The 17690-nt window shown below is 37.1% G+C and overlaps 1 protein-coding gene across 5 annotated transcripts in view; it reads right to left on the bottom strand.

Moving 5' to 3' along the window:
• The window catches only part of GRXCR1 (glutaredoxin and cysteine rich domain containing 1), a 308941-nt gene that overhangs the window by 238400 nt on the left and 52851 nt on the right, over positions 1-17690 (bottom strand). The window contains exon 4 of one of the 5 annotated variants that reach the window (XR_004679242.1): positions 12938-13041. The exons of the other annotated variants lie outside the window; for them this stretch is intronic. The gene's annotated coding sequence lies outside the window, so the exon portion shown is untranslated. Of the gene's footprint in view, positions 1-12937; positions 13042-17690 lie in introns of those variants that run through there. 5 annotated transcript variants of the gene reach the window in all.

The following is a 17690-nucleotide window of genomic DNA, read 5'->3' on the forward strand; positions in this document are numbered from 1 at the left end:
TTCTCTGACATGGGCCATAGCAACATTTTTCTAGATATGTCTCCTGAGGCAAGGGAAATAAAAGCAAAAATAAACTAGGAAATAAAAAATAAATTGGAACTACATCAAAATAAAAGCTTCTGCACAGCAAAGTAAATGATCAACAAAACTAAAAGCAACCTACAGAATGGGAGAAGATATCTGCAAGTGACATATCTGATAAAGGGTTAGTATCCAAAATATATAAAGAACTTATAAATCTCAACACCCAAAAAAATAATCCAATTAAAAAATGGGCAGAAGACATGAACAGATATTTCTCCAAAGAAGACATACAGATGGCCAACAGACACATGAAAAGATGCTGAACAACAGTCATCATCAGGGAAATGCAAATCAAAGCTACAATGAGATACTACCTCACACCAGTCAAAATGGCTAAAATCAAAAACATAAGAAAGAGGAGCACCTGGGTGGGTTAGTCAGTTAAGCAGCTGACTCTTAATTTTGGTGCAGGTCATGATCTCAGGGTCCTGGGATGGAGCCCTACATGAGGCTCCACACTCAGTTGGGAGTCTGCTTGAGGATTTTCTCTCTTCCTCTCTCTCTGCCCCTCCCCATGATCATGCACACACTCTCTCTCTCAAATAAATAAATCTTTAAAAAAAAAAAAAGCCACAAACTACAACAAATGTTGGGAAGAATGTGGAGAAAAAGGAACCCTTGTGCATTATTGGTGGGAACGCAAACTGGTGCAGCCAGTGTGGAAAACAGTATGGAGGTTCCTCAGAATGTTAAAAATAGAACTACCCTACAATCTAGTAATTGCACTACTGGGTATTTACCCAAAAAATATAAAAACACTAATTCAAAGAGATACATGTACCCCTATGTTTATTGCAGTATTATTTACAGTGTCAAAATTATGGAAGCAGGCAATGTCCATCAGTGGATGAATGGATAAAGAAGATGTGGTATATATATACAAAGCAGTATTACTCAGCCATAAAAAAAGAATGAAATCTTGCCATTTGCAACATGGATGGAGCTAGAGGGCATTATGCTAAGTGAAACAAGTCAGTATGAGAAAGACAAATACCACATGATTTCACTTACATGTGGAATTTAAGAAACAAAACAGATGAGCAAAGGAAAAAGACAGAAGGAGAGACAGAAACCAAGAAACAGATTCTTAATTATAGAGAACAAACTAATGATTATGAGAGGGGAGGTGGGTAGGAGGATGGGTGAAATAGGTGATGGGGATTAAATAGTATACTTATCATGAGAAGCACTGAGTAATGTATAGAATTGTTGAATCACTATATTGTACCCCTAAAACTAATACAACACTGAATGTTAACTATACTGCAATTAAAATGAAAAACTTATGGTTAAGCGACTGCCTTCGGCTCAGGTCATGATCCTGGAGTCCTGGGATCAAGTCCTGCATCGGGCTCCCTGCTCAGCAGGGAGTCTGCTTCTCCCTCTGACCCTCCCCCCTCTCATGCTCTATCTCATTCTCTCTCTCAAATAAATAAATAAAATCTTTATAAATAAATAAATAAATAAATAAATAAATAAATAAATAATAAATAAATAAATAAAATAAAATGAAAAACTTAATTTAAAAAAAAGTATAATCTGAGTAAAAGTTGAGCATTTAAACTATGGGCAGAATAGAGGGGTGCCTGAGTGGCTCAGTTGTTAAGCGTCTGCTTTCAGCTCAGGTCATGGTCCCAGGGTCCTGGGATCGAGCCCGGCATCGGGCTCCCTGCTCCGCGGGAAGCCTGCTTCTCCCTCTCCCACTCCCCCTGGTTGTGTTCCCTCTCTCACTGTCTCTCTCTCTGTCAAATAAATAAATAAAACCTTTAAAAAAAAAAAAAAAAACCACTATGCGCAGGATAGAAATGCAGCTGGTCCGTAGGTGTGATTAGACACAGGGGCTAGAATGCCATAAAATTTCTCACTCCATCTCTTGGGGCGCCTGGGTGGCTCAGTCGTTAAGCGCCTGCCTTCGGCTCAGGTCATGATCCCAGGGTCCTGGGATCGAGCCCCGCATCGGGCTCCCTGCTCCTCGGAAAGCCTGCTTCTCCCTCTCCCACTCCCCCTGCTTGTGTTCCCTCTCTCGCTGTGTCTCTCTCTGTCAAATAAATAAAATCTTTAAAAAAAAAAAAAATTTATCACTCCATCTCTTGCCTCTTCTTACTATTCAATGTGTGTTTCTTTGTCTCCTATTTCTCTTGGGACTGCTTCTTCTGTTCCCCAATCCATAGACTGCCTTATTTGATAGGGTGCCAAGAGTTATAAAGGTTTACCTATCACAGCTTCATCCCCCCTGGAGAGATTATGCCATCATTTTGTCCCAAATCACCAAGTTATAGGGATAGAACTCACTGGCCAACTTGGCCAAGGGTTTAAATCAATTTGTAACACGGCTCCTTCAGAGGTACCATGTATAATGGCAGAAGGAACATTGTGACAATTAAAAGATACAACTAGTCCCATAGATACCCACTGCAATATCCTAGCACAAGGACTTAATACCTATGAGACTAAGGGTAAATTGCTTAAGCACTCTGATACTGAAATTCCACACATGTAAAATATGGACAACATTGTTCCTATTTTCCATCCAGGGTTTCTGTGAGAAACAACAGAATGAAGATTCTAATAACACTTAGTAAACTAAAAAGCAAGATAAATAAAAAAGAAGGATTATGGTGATGATGATGTAACACCCCAACATCAAAAGAGATTTCTCTTCCTCTGTATACTTATTTATGGGTCATATAAATAGTACCACATAGTAAACCATGGGATTCTCTTGCCAAATATTCCTCTCATATGTAAATGTCTTGTCTGTTTCCTCAGCCATATAGTACATGCTATGAGGAGAATAATTGTAATCTAAGTAGGGATTGCAAACTGGTGACCCACAGATGTAATTTGTCTTAAATGCCCTTGACTGTCACACTTTCTCTAGAACACACATCAAGTGACCCCTATTAACTTACTTGACTCTTGAAACCTGTCTGGCCACTGAAGTCTTTTGAATTTGTGACCCCCAAACAAGAAAGAGCATAGACCATAGAGAAGAAAAACTGTTACTTTAAATGTTGGTGGCAATAATTTTTAAAAAATGTTCTCTGGGTAACAAAATAATTGGTAGTCGATTATGGTTAGGGATTTTTTTTTTCTCCTTCATAGTATATATATGTGGCTATCCACCAAAGTGTTAACAGTGATTGTGGCTGGGAAATCAGATCTTTTTCCTACTGAAATAGTAGGATCTTTCTTCCAAAAACTCTACTATTCTTATAAGAGCAAAAACTGTAAGTTATTGTTTAGGAAGTGAATGAGTAAACTTGGCCCGGCAACTCATGGTCTATCACTTGGCTTACAGCCATCTTTTTATTGATTTCCCTGGTTCTCATTCCACTCTGCCTTAGGCTATTTGAAAAGCTGCAGCTAAAACCCATCCTCTGTTTTGACCATTTTCTGCCCAGTCATTTTATGCTTCAGCAAAATTCTTACTGTCTTCCTTAATGGACCTCTGGGAATGAAAGAACAACTTCAATAAAAGTACAGTGAATTAAACGATGGGACCAAGCCATTAACAAAACTCTAAGCCTGTCCTCGATTCTTAGAACATATTACATTAGCATAGCTCCTCGAGCTTTTAACATATTCTGATGCATATTATTTAACAAATAGGTGTTTACATTTATCAAATGCTTTTTCTACATCAATTTAAATAGTCACTTTTTTTGTCTATTAATAATGGTGAATTCTCTTGACATATTTTCTTGTGTTGAGACTTCAATGCATTCCTGGGATGAAATTGATCTGAACAATAAATTATTGTTTAAGAATCAAATGTTTCATTTCAACTAATATTTAATTTAGAATACTGAAACATGTATCCATAAGTGAAACTGGCTTGTCAGTTTTTTATTGCCTTTATCTGATATTGGAATCAAGATTGTACTAATATCATTAAATAAGCAGATAGTGCTTCTTATCTGGGAAAAAAAAATTGTAAGATCAGTGTTTCCTTGAAAATTTAGTAGAATTTCTGTGTGAAACAGACCAAGGGCTATAAAGTTTGGGTGGCAGGGAGGTCTTTTTTGACCATTTAATTTCTCTACTCCTTTTGACCTATTCAGTTTTCCTAATTTGGGCATTTTATATTTTTCCAAATAGTTTATGACTAAGATCTTGTAAGTTATCAAGTATATTCTGATTCAGTTATAATATTCTTTATTTAAAATCTGTTATATCTGTAGGCATTTTTCTTTTTCATTGCATGTTTCTGTTTTCATATGTTTTTTCTTTTTCTTGCTTGGTTTTGCCACAGACCTTTAGTTTTTTTGACATTTTTATTATTTGTAATTATTCATTTTAAAAATTTCTTCTTTATTGTTATCAATTCTTCTTCCTTGTTTCTTTTGGTTGGTTTCTTTGTATTTGCTCTGCTACATTTTCAACGTTTTCAAACTTTGTGTCTTGGTAAATTTATTTGAAACTATACAATTCTGTAAAGGACTATGTTAGCCATGTCTTACAAACAGTGACTTGTGAGGTTTTATTGTTAAGTCCTAGAACTTCATAATTCCCTTCATGGTCCCCTTTTCACTCAGGGATTATTTAAATATAAAACCTGACATTTAGGATTACATAAGCTATGCTTCTTTTCTTTTTTAAAATTTCTAGTGTTAATTGGTTATGGTCAGAGAACATAGCCTACATGATAATGATTCTTTGGAATTTAAGACTGCCTTTATGGTCTAGTAAGTTTTCCAGGTAAGGAATACACACACACACATACAAACTCATATATATAAAAAATAGTTTACATATATATGTGTGTGTATATTATATATATATAATATATATATAATAGTTCAAGCTTCTTTATTACATTACTTCTTTTATGTCTTAATGTTTGTCTGATTTATTTATCAACTTCTGAGGAAAGTATGTTAAAATCTCTTGCAACATATATTTTGTAAGTCTATTTCTCTCTACCATTATGCCATTGCAGCTTTGTATACTTTGAGGCTATATTGTTAAGTTATTCATGCTGCTTACACCTCCTTGCTCTGTTATTTTACCAGTATATGTCACCATCACCCTTTTCCCCATATAACATTTTTTGCTTTTATGTATCAAATATTAACATGTTAATATTAAGAGTCAGATATTAAGATGGCCACTCTCTTTTGGTTTGTAGTGGCCAATATGAGTTTTTATCCTTTTATTTTCAAATTTCCTGTGTCTTTTTGCCTGAACTGAGTCTAAATAGTGCACTGTTGATTTTTGTGTTTTATTTTTAAAAATATCATCTAAGTTTCCATCTTTTAATTGGTGAGATGAGCAATTTACATTTGTGTATTTTCCCCATGTATCTTTTTTCTCCTTTCCTACTTTCCTTAATTAGTTCAAGTTTTCTTCTCTGATATATATATACATATATACACAGCATTGATGCTGAGAATTCTGTCAGTCAGATTTCTATTCTAGTTGATCTGCTCTTTCTGTGACCTTTTAGAATTATCTCCTGTATTAATAGAGTTAACTTTTGATACCATGTGTCTGAGCATAGGTTTTTCTGTATCTATTCTGTATGGTAATCTCTGGGCCCTTTTAATCTGAAATCTTACATCCTTCTTGATTCTGAGATATTTATCGTAATTATTTTGCCCTCACTGTTCCTTCTGCCCCTTCTGGGATATCCTGTTATCCAGATTTGGGGACTTGACTTCTATTCTCTATATTCTTTTTCTTCATTATTTACTCTGCTTCTGACAGATTTCCTGAGTCCAGCATTCATGCTCACAAACTCAGTCTTCGGCTCTTATTATCCCACTGTTTATGCCATCTAATGAGTTCTTTATATCAACTCTTCATTTCTGATATTCCTACTTAGTTCTTTCTGGTTTTGTTATTGTTAATTTGTGTTACTAACAAACTCCTGTGGTAGGCTGAATGTTGGCTCTCCTAAAAATGCCCATATCCCAGTCCCTGGAACCTGTAAATATGTTCCCTTACATGGTGTATTAATTTCCTAAGGCCTCCATAACAAAGTACCACAACCTGGGTGGCTTAAAACAACAGAAAAGTATTTTCTCACAGTTCTGGAGGCTAGATATCTAAAATCAAGGTGCTGGCAGGGCCATGCTCCCTCTGCAGGCTCTAGGAGAGAATCTGTCCCACACCTTTCTTTTAGTTTCTGGTGTTGCCTGTCATCCTTGAAATTCTTTGGCTTCAAGACACATCATTCTAATATACTTATGTGATCAACTGGCATTCTCCCTGTGTGTCTGTGTCTGTATTAAAATTTCCTTCATCTTACAAGGACACTGGTCACTGGATTAGGGCTGACTCGATTCCAGTATGACTTCATCTCAACTTGATCATATCCGAAAAGATCCTATTTTCAAATAAAGTCACACTCACAGGTACTGGGTTTAGGATCAGAACATACCTTGTTGGAGGACACTATTCAACCCAGAGCACACGGCAAAAGGAACTTTGCAGGTGTGGTTAACTTAAATATCTTGACATGGGGATATTATATTATCTTGGATTATCCAGGTGGGCCCACTGTAATCACAAGATTTCTTATACGAGGGAAGTAGGAAGTTAGAGAAGAGAGAAGATGCTCTGCCACTGGCTTTGAAAATGGAGACAAGAAGGAACCATATGCTGTGGAATGTAAGTGGCCTCCAGAAACTGGAAAGCAATAGCTTCTCCCTTGGAGCCTACAGAAGGAACTAGCCCTGCTAACACCATGATTTTTTTTTTTTTTTTTAAGATTTTATTTATTTGACAGAGACAGAGAGACAGCGAGAGAGGGAACACAAGCAGGGGGAATGGGAGAGGGAGAAGCAGGCTTCCCGCTGAGCAGGGAGTTTGATGTGGGGCTCGATCCCAGGACCCTGGATCATGACCTGAGCCGAAGGCAGATGCTTAACCAACTGAGCCACCCATTGGCCCCAACACCTTGATTTTTAACCTCATAAGACTCATTTTGATTCTGACCTCTGGTATTTTAAGAGAATAAATACACGTTTTCAGTTACAAAGTTCGCTGTCAATACTTCTTATTTGTGTGGTGTATAACGTTTCATTATCTATCTTTCATGAACTCTCTGGGAACCTAGTTATTTTAGTGTGTGTGTGTATGTGTGTGTGTGTGTGTATGTGTGTGAGCAAGCTCATATATTCCTGTGTCTATCAGCTAATATGGCTGCTAACACGTACTGGAGAATAGGAATCTAGTCCCCAGTCTGTGTCACTCTAGGTGACTTTAAAAAAAAGAGCAGGGGAGTTAACCCACAGGGATAGCCTGGGCACCACAGACTCACTGTGGACTACTCTACAAGGAAATTCCTCTGTTCAGGGACTGGCCTTGAAACTCTTACAATGAAGTGACACCGGGGAGGAAGTCTTATGGTGGCCCCCCAGTCCTGAGGTTTGAAAGGGGAAGATGGGGGAATAAAAACAGAAAGCCATGGTCATTCCACACCTGCGTGCATCATCTCTTTGGCCCAGCAGCGTCTGATAGGAACTAATAACGGACACTGCCTGAGAGCCACTCCCCAAGGCCTGGGCTATTGTTGCAGATTTTGGGTGGCTGTGGGGCAGGTAATGAAAGCCCAGAGGTCATGTGGGGAAGAGGCAAAGCAGGACTGAAGTGTCCTTCCCCAGTCTATCTTCCTATTGCTGCTTGGTCACTCTTAGCCTAAGTCTTTGGCATACATATTGGTTTTTCTCCAATTTTTTTTTCTGGCAATTCCTTAAATACAAGCTTCGTTCTTCTATACATTCTTAAAAGTGGACCCTGAAATAAAAAAACCAGTACTCCATGTGAGTTTTTTATCTTGTCAGCTTTCTTTTCTATATCCGGCAAAACTAGACTGAAAAAATAATGCTACCCATCTCTCTGTAAATATGAGGGCAATGGTTAAACTGGAGGTATAAGACAATATTGGAAGAATCGGGGTTTTATATGGATGTGTTTCTTCACTCAGACATCAACTTGTCCCAGGTCATTTAGGAGGCACAAATGGGTGGACGTCCTCATTTTGGAACCAGTTTCCTTTGAAATAAGTTTTCTGTGTGATAAAGAATGTTGTTTTCATGTGCTCACGCTGTTGGTTCTCTTGCATTATGTCTTTATAAGGAGATATCTCATGAACCAATTTCTTCCAGAGTCACAGAGCCAGAATCCTGCCCACTCAGCTCCTACACTTGCACATGTTACTTGAAAATGCCTTTTCCTTCTGATTCTCTTGTTTGTATTCTGTGAGTACCACTATATTCAAATCACTTTTAGGGATTCAACCTACTGATAAGGAGCTGTAAAAATGAAAAATTCCTCATACAAGAATGGTTTGGAAAGGAAAAGCAATTTGAATTGATGTATACCAAGCTTTTCTTCAGACAATTAAGCCTAGGGAATGATTCTTATACTATTAAAGAGGAATTGTTAGAAATCTTTTTTTTTCCCTTTAAATTATAGTTTGGTAGAGTATTTATTACTCCATTGCTACAAAATTAATACATTTGCTCAGAGGGCAAAATAATGAGACTCCCAAGAATTAAAAGAACAAAGACAAGGAACCAAACAATACATATACATGAATTAGAACTATTGGAACCAATGGATCCAAAATTTAAAAAGAGGCATAATATTCTCAAAGAGATAAAGGAGAAAAACATATTATATATATAAATCATCTAAGATTTCCTTCATGTCCTCCTTTATCTCTACCAAACATAACTTGTACTAGCATTTACTGTACACATGCTGGCCCAGTATTCTTTCTTTTAATACTTTTTTGAGGGATGATTGACATACAAAAAGCTGTACATCTTTGATGTAAACAATTTGATGAGTTTGGAAATAGGTATGGAGCCATTATCACAATCAATTCCATAAATATATCCACCACCACCAAAAGTTTCCTCCCACCTTCTTTATTTTTGTGTGTATAAAACACCTTAACATAAGATCTACCATTCTTAGAAAATTTTTAAGTTCACCACAGTATTGCTATAAAGCTACAATGATTGAAACAGTATGGTACTGACATAAAAACAGACATAAAGACCAATGGAACATTATAGAGAGCCCAGAAATAAACCCTCTCGTATATGGTCAACAGATCTTCAGCAAAGGTGCCAAGAATACACAATGAGGAATGAACAGTCTTTTCAAGAAAGGGTGTTGGGAAAACTGGTAATCCACATGCAAAGGAATTTAATTGGACCATTATCTTATACCACACATAAAAATCAACTCCAAATGTGGTAAAGACTTAAACATGAGACCTGAAAATGTAAAACTCCTAGAAGAAAACATAGAGAAAAGGCTTCCTGACATCAGCCCTGGCAATGATTTCTTGGATGTAACACCAAAAGCATAGGCAGCGAAAGCAAAAATAGACAAATGGAATTACATAAAACTGAAAAGCTGTTGCACAGCAAAGGAAATAATCAAGTCACAAGACAACCTATGGAATGGGAAAAAATATTTGCAAACCATATATCTGATAAAGGGTTAATATCCAAAATATGTAAGGCCTCCTACAACTCAGTAACAGCTTAAGGCAGCTGCTTAACCAACTGAGCCACCCAGGCGCCCCAAACTTTGAGGTCTTAAACATGCATCAGTGAGAGGAGTATCTGTTTATTTCCATTGCAGGCTAGACATTTTCAGACCACAGCCTTTTAATTTACACATCCTTCTACTTTTTTCAAAGTATAATGGAAAGGGTGGGCTTTATCATTTTAATCATTAAGGAAATCTTAGGAACTCTTGTGAGAGATCTATGGTCACTAGCCGTAACTCTCAAAAAACAAAAAACAAAATGTTCTTATGATACTTTTAAAAACTGGCTTAAAAAAAGTGGTGTAGTGTGTTCTTCAGGCTCCCAGACCCTTGGCTACACAAGCTACAAATACATTTCAAGTGCCAATTATTTGCACTGTCCAACTTTATAGTCCAAAAAATCATTCACCTGATTAAAAATTTTGAAATGCTAGACTTCTAAGAAGATGAAAGCTAATTACCAGCCAATATTTCATTTTTTAGCAGATTAAATAATCATAATATAAATTACTAGAGACTTCAAAGTATCTAGGTTTTATACACACTTTCTAAAAAAATACATGATACTAAACAATTTTGGAACAGCTGGTACATTGAAAATAAAAAATGTATCTTTATTTTCATTTATTTAGTTTTTTAAGTAGGCTCCATGCTCAGTGTGGAGCCCAGCATGGGCTTGAACTCATGACCCTGAGATCAAGACCTGAGCTGAGATCAAGAGTCAGACACCTGTAACCAACTGAGTCACCCAGGCACCCCTAAAAATGAATCTTTAAAAGCTCAACCTCAAAAATCCTCAGTAGCACCCAGTCTGCCCAACTATATACACCACCTTTGCTTCAATTCTTAAAATCCACAACAGTTTGAATGTAGTTCTATCATCATGTGATGCCCCAGACAAAATGAAGAGAAAATCCCAGTCATTCTGCCTCAACCACATGAATCTATCCTCCTTCCATTAAACGATGAGAATCATATTAGTTTGCTAGGGCTGCAGTAATAAAGTGCCACAAACTTGGTGGCATAAACAACAAAAATGAGTTGTCTTGCAATTCCAGAGGCTAAAAGCCCAACATCAAGGTATCAGCAAGATTGGTACTTTCTGATGGCTATGAAGAAGAATCTGTACCATGTACCCTACTCCCACCCCCAGCTTCTGAAGGTTTACTAGCAATCTGTGGCATTCATTGGCTTGTAGAAGCTTCCCCTGATCTCTGCCTTCATCTTCATGTGGCATTCCTTCTGTGTACCTATCTGTGTCCAAGTCTCCCCTTTCTAGAAGGACACCAGTCAGACTGGATTCCCACTCCAGCACAGTAGAACTCATCTAACTTAACTAATTACATCTGCAATGATCCTATTTCCAAATATGGTCACATTCTGTGGTTTGAGAGGTTAGGACTTCAACGTTGAATTTTGGGGGTAAACAACTCAATACATAACAGGAATTAAGGTAATTTGCTCATGTGGTACACATACTCAATCACCCAGGACATACACAAGGCAGAAAAAAAACTAATCAAGTTAGAAGGAGGAACTCTACATATCAAAGTTGTATAGATCTGTTTCATTTCAATAACTCATTCATGCATGCATTCAAGAAAATAATGAATAAACAGCAATGACATATAGGCACAATAGAGGATAAAAGAGTACACACATCATTAGGGACAACCTGACTCACGTTTTATGCACTGCACAGACTAACAATGTTTAAAATTCTCATTCAACACTTATTTTAGTATCAGTGGAAAGAAACTGATATCCTATTAATAAAATCATATACTTTTTTCATTTCAAAATCATGAATTAAACCTAAAATAACATTTACTTATTTTCTTTTTTTAAAAAGATTTTATTTATTTATTTGACACAGAGAGAGAGAGAGAGCACAAGTAGGCAGAGCGAAGAGGGAGAAGCACTGAGCAGGGAGCCCGATGCGGGGCTTGATCTTAGGACTCTGAAATCATGACCTGAGCCGAAGGCAGCCGCTTAACCAACTGAGCCACTCAGGTGCCCCAACATTTACTTCTATTTGGGGATTTTTTTCCTGTTCACAGTTTTCTGTCATTCATACCTGAATAACGTTAATAATTCAGACTCACTAGGGATCAAGGTAGGTTACAAGACTATAGTTACAGATAATTGTTCAACAAATATTTGAAAGTTTTTTTGACAAAATAATTCCTATATTTCTGTAGTTCTTGATCCCTTTTCAGTTTTCTTTTGCAATTTTCAAATTAGATAAAGTCTTAGGAGGTATACTTAAAGGCTCAAAATCTAGATTAAAAACTCAATCGCTCATTCTCATCACAGAGTACTACCAGACTTCCAGCTGACTGTGACTGCTGGTTTCAGAGTGGGTAGCACAACCCGATGTACCCAGGTATCCCAAACATATTGCACAGAGCCAAAAGGACACCGAAGAGGAACCTCTTAAAATTTTCCATTTATTGGCCCTGTATATTTCGGAGGTAGAGAGCAAGAACAGTATGCCTTTTTCTGGTTGTTTAAGGCATTATTTATGGAACTGCGACTTAATGAACACCATATTTCCCAATCATTCCAGTGAGATTTTAGTATCACCTTATGAATTGGAGCCCCAGGAAGCTCTCTGATATGCCTCTTAATTAGTTTTGCCAATTAGTAGGGAAAATGACCACAAAAAGATTGAAAATACCTAGTAGTTAGAGGAAATACCCAGAACAAGCCTGTGGTCTGTCTTTTCCCAGCGTTAATGCACCAGGGAAATCAACTGTTCAACAGTGTGGTGCACGAACTCTGGACTAGATATCTGGGTACAAATCTCACTTCTGACACTTATTATCTATGTAACCTTGGGCAAACCATTTGACCTTTCTGTATCTCACTTGCTTCTTGAGCAAAATGGTAATGACAGCAGTACTTGCTTCATGGACTTTTATGCAGATTAAATATGTTAATACCTGTAGACTGTTGGGAACAATGTCTGGCACATTCTAAACACAAATGCTAGCCATTATTAGAAATTTGTAATTGAACAGTAAACTATTTTGTTGTGATGTTAAGTGTTGATGTGAACTTTAAACAAGTGTATTTCTTTGTTGGCATGCAGTAGGCAGCAAAGCAGGTGGGCGTACATTCTATCTGATAAAATTCCCAAAAGGCAATCACTGATCTCTCTCTCCAGGGTAGCTCTGCCCACTAGGAAGAGGTTCTCTGACCACACTGATCCTGTCATAAATGTTTTGGGAAGCACTCTGCTAAACAGAAGAGCAGTCTAGCGCATACTCAGCTTACCAAGCCAACCTCCTCCTTTCCCTCGGTTAGCAGGCACAGACTTCTTTTTGCCAGACAGTTGAGACTATAGATCCCAACATCTACTAGAAACCTTCCGTCTCACCCCTTCTACATTAAGGGAGGATGAGAACCAATCTCGTTGTTGTGTTGTAGTTGTTCAACCTGAAAGCACATGTGGATGGGTTTCTTGCTGTTAGATATAACCAAAGTTACGAGAACCTGAAACATCCGAAAACTAAGAGCCCTCAGCCACCCTCACATACACCTTAAACTATTCTTCTGGTCCAGCCACTCAACAGATGCTTTTATCAGTAACTGCAAAATAGAAAAATAATTTTAGAAAATCCTAATTAAAAGCCACAAATTATAAATCCCACAAGATGAACAAAAGTTCATGAGGGTGGGGAGGAGCAGGGAAATTACCATGTACTGGAGGAGGTAGGTAAGCAAGAGGAAAGGGACTAAGGTTTAGGAAGATACGACAGTGGAAGCATATGAACTGTGTCTTGAAGAATATGTGACAATTTACAATGTTGTATCTGCCCTGAAAGAAGTAAGGAATAGAGCCATTTCCAACCTTAAAAATAGCTCACTCTAGCAGTGACTATACTAGAATCAACAGTATCATAGGAAGAGAGTGGCACTGAGAGCTTGGAAACAGATTAATCCACTTACTTGCTCACTGAGCCCTGCACACCTACCTTCTACAGGTCATGAAAGCAAGGGTAAGAGCCTATGGAAAGAGTACAGATGCATGTTTATTTATATCATGATAAATGGACATGAGCACAGAACTAGAGTCTGCATGGTTAGAACTAAAAGATGAGAATTTAGATTATAAAAATACTCAAGCGTACAATAGCCTGTCTTTCACAACTTTACACTGAATGATTTTTATTTGCCACTCACATCAGTTGTGACCTTGCATGTCCCACTGTAATTAAATCCCTTTTTAAAAATTTGTCAGTTAACACGATCTGTAGTGCTTAGAGTTAATAGTAACAGAGCTACCAAGAAAGAAACAGTTGCCCCTGACATTCAGGATTGGCAAATACCTAAGTGTGGAGTTATTGCCTATTCCCATGTGTGGTGTACATGTGGATAGGAATGAGTAGAATTCTCAATTATACATTCATTTAGTTATGTGTGCAGCAATGGGATACTTCTAAAGATATAAGAGAGAGATGATATACAGTGCCTAATTCTATGCCCCCTTGCCTGGAAGACTAAAATCTATTTGGGAAGGTAAAACATGTATCTATGAAAGAATAAGTAAGTCACTGTGCAAGATGGTACAAAATTAAATGTCAAAATGAATGCTAGAAGCCATAGTATTACTGAGGGAAACCACTCTGAGCGGAAGCAATAGCAGACCTTGTCACAAGAGGAGGGGCATGGGCTAGAGCTTGAAGAATAGGTATTATTTACATAAAAAATAAAAGAATTCATGGGGTGCCTGGGTAGCTCAGTCAGGTAAAATTTGACTCTTGATCTTAGAGAAGGTCTTGATCTCAGGGTTGTGAGTTTGAGGCCCCGTGTTGGGTTCCATGATGGGCATGGAGCCTACTTTAAAAAAAAAAAAAAAGATTTAATATGCAGTCCTATTAAATCTCTCTGCAGTCAGAGAGAATACAATTGAGAAAGGCCAACGCAAGTGAGTTATCTCTACAGGTGAGGACGTAAAGAGAGTAATGGAGAAGCCAAAGATAAGGGTCTGATTAAATTATTGGGTGGGTTGGAAAGCCAAACTCGGGAATTTGGGACTTTTCCTATAGTCAAGAAAGAATCACTGACACCTTCCAAGGCAAAGCAGAATATAGAGAATCTAGTTTGGTTTGGTTTGACTTGGTTTGTTTTCTGTAGTCTTGCTTGTTCTAATGAATGGGAACATGAATAACACCAAATATCAAATAAGCCAAAAACCATGTCAATTTGCCTTTGGCTGGCTTTACATGTATGGTTCGATACTTTCTTGAGAGAGTAATTCCTATAAATTCTGCTGTAAGAACCTTGAAAATAAAAAGAAAAAAAAGTTTTCCTCCCAATTCATCCCCCTACCTTTTCTGAAAGATCCACCTAGCTCAGGAATTCTATAGCACTAGACATCTCTTGCACCAGGGAAAAATTAGCTAGGCTTTGTTTCAAAAGCCTATGTACAAAGTTCTATCTGATTATCTGAGAAGGAGGGGGTCTGATGGTTCTGTAGAAAGAGAGGGTACAATGTAGGGAGAATTTGTTCACCAAAGAGTGATTGGTGAGGCACTTTGTGGGCAACATAGGGCAGGGCTTCTCATGTTTCACCAGTATTCCTAGGTGTGGCAGGACCTCCTCAAGTTCAGCATGCATAGATACCTTGGACACTGAGTAAAAGGCCCTGATGGTCAAGACTGGAACAGCAGAAGACTTTGGGACTGTGGGTAATGGATCCCCTAACACTTAAGGAGACAAAAAAGCAGCTCAGCCAGTGACCATAGAACTAAGACCAGAGGTAGTCTTCAAATGGGCTTCTTAAAATAGGGAGGATTTCTTAAAATCATTGAAGGTGGTTTTCCCCATAAACTCTGTTGGTGGGGACCATATCAATCAAAGCTGATTTAGAAAAATAAAAGAATATGACATTTGTCACAATTGAGAGCAACAGAGCAAATTTATAACCTTGTTCTATTTCTCTCTTATTAAAGTAGCACACGGACTCATTCCTTGAATGAAAATTTTAGTCTGCACCAAATATAATCTTCCTAAAAGCAGAATTGATCAGCCTTGAAGTTGGGTGAGGGGACAGAATTTTCCATGAATTGAAGGATGCACGGTGAGTGAGAGGCCAGAACCTCGTGCCCCTCCCCACTACTGAAGGTATTATTAGGCAGCTGAGTTTGTGCAAGGGTAATGACACCCAGGCAAATGTGTAATCAGCCATGTATGTTGAATGCCATTAAATTCATCAAGGAAAAATTATTTCCACCATCCTTATGCCAATTTATACTCTAGTATAAACTTTTTTCCAGCTTTACTGAGGTATAATTGACAAATAAAATCATATGTATTTGAAGTGTACATGTGATGATTGAGTTAATGAATACATCCATCACCTCGTAATTAGACCCTTTTCTGTTGAGTGTGGTAAGAATGTGTGAGAGCTCTTCTCCGCAGATTCAAGTATATAATAGAGTATTATTGACTACAGTTACCATGCTGTATATTAGAGCCTTAGAACTTATTTATTTTATACTTTCAAGTTCATTCTCTTTTTTTAGATTCCACATATAAATGATACCATACAGTATTTGTCTTTCTCTGTCTGGCTTATTTCACTTAGTATAATGCTCTCTAGGTTCATCCATATTGTCACAAATAGCAGGATTTCCTTTTTTTTTTTATGGCTTAAAATATCATTTATATCACATTATATATGTGTGTATATGCATATACATATACACATATATATAACACATATATAACATATTTATATATATGTAACATATATCACATTTTCTTTATCCATTCATCTATCGATGGACACCTAGGTTGTATCCATATCTTGGCTATTGTGAATAATGCTGCAATAAACATGGGAATGCAGACATCTCCTCCGGATACTGATTTTGTTTCCTTTGTATATATACCAAGCAGTGAGATTGCTGAATCATATGGTAGTTCTGTTTTTAATTTTTGAGGAACCTCTATACTGTTTTCCATAGTGGTGGTACCATTCAGGCACAAATTTTGATAATGATATTTAAAATGCTAAGTGCTATGGACTAAATGATTGTGTTCCCCCCAAAAAAGTTATAAATGGAAGCCTTAATCCTCAATGTGATGGTGTTTGGAAGTGGAGCCTAAAGGTTAAGATGAGGCCATTAGAGTAGAGCCCCAGGATGGGATTAATGCCTTTACAAAAAGAGGAAGAAATCAGAGTTCTCTCTGTCTCTGCCATGTGAGGACACAGCAAGAAGGCGGGCCATTGCAAACCAAGAAGAGGGTCCTAACCAGACACAGATTCTGCTAGCACTTGATTTTTGACTTCTCAGCTTCCAGAATTGTGAGAAATAAATGTTATTTAAGCCATCCAATCTATGGTATTTTGTTGTAACAGCCCAAACTGAGACAGTAAGTAACTACCTCTAGATGCTTGTTGATTCTTCTCAGGGTCTTTCAGATGTGGTCCCTAATATATAGAGTTTACTTGTATATGGACCAGATAACCCTGTTTATCCTGAGATAATTTCAAAGTAAATTATAGACTATAAAATATTAGGGTATTGTGTTCTATGCATTCTTTTCCAATAATTGTTAATATATGCAAAATTGTTACATTTAACTAGGATAAACATCTATTTTAAAGATGAGAACTGAAAAACAGAAATCTACTAGTTTTGTGATCATTTTAAGCCTCAGATGTTTTATTTATATAATATGGTCATTGTGTTAAATACATATGGTAATGAATATAAAGTTCTTTTCTCTGTGTCAGGCATTCAGGAAAAATTCAATCAATTATAATTGCAACATTCCAAATGAAATATAAGTGAATTAAAGACTTTTTAAGCCCTCATTTTACTATCTGAGAGCATTGCCTATCAGCAGTAATCGAATTTCACCCTTAGATAAATGTTTAGAGCTAATTTAAGAATAATTCCTCCAAGAAACTGAAGTTTAAAAGAAGGTTTTGATTTGCTTGAGATAGGACAGAAAATCTTATTATAGCTAAAGTCTGACAAAGGTCTAATATTGGCCAATAAAACAGAACTAGCACATTTATGAATTAAATCCTCTTTCTGTTTTAGTTAGTATAACTCTACTCAGTGTACCAC

The sequence above is a fragment of the Mirounga leonina genome, unplaced genomic scaffold (assembly GCF_011800145.1).
Source record: "Mirounga leonina isolate KUSES-001 unplaced genomic scaffold, KU_Mleo_1.0 Mir_129, whole genome shotgun sequence".
NCBI lineage: Eukaryota > Metazoa > Chordata > Mammalia > Carnivora > Phocidae > Mirounga > Mirounga leonina.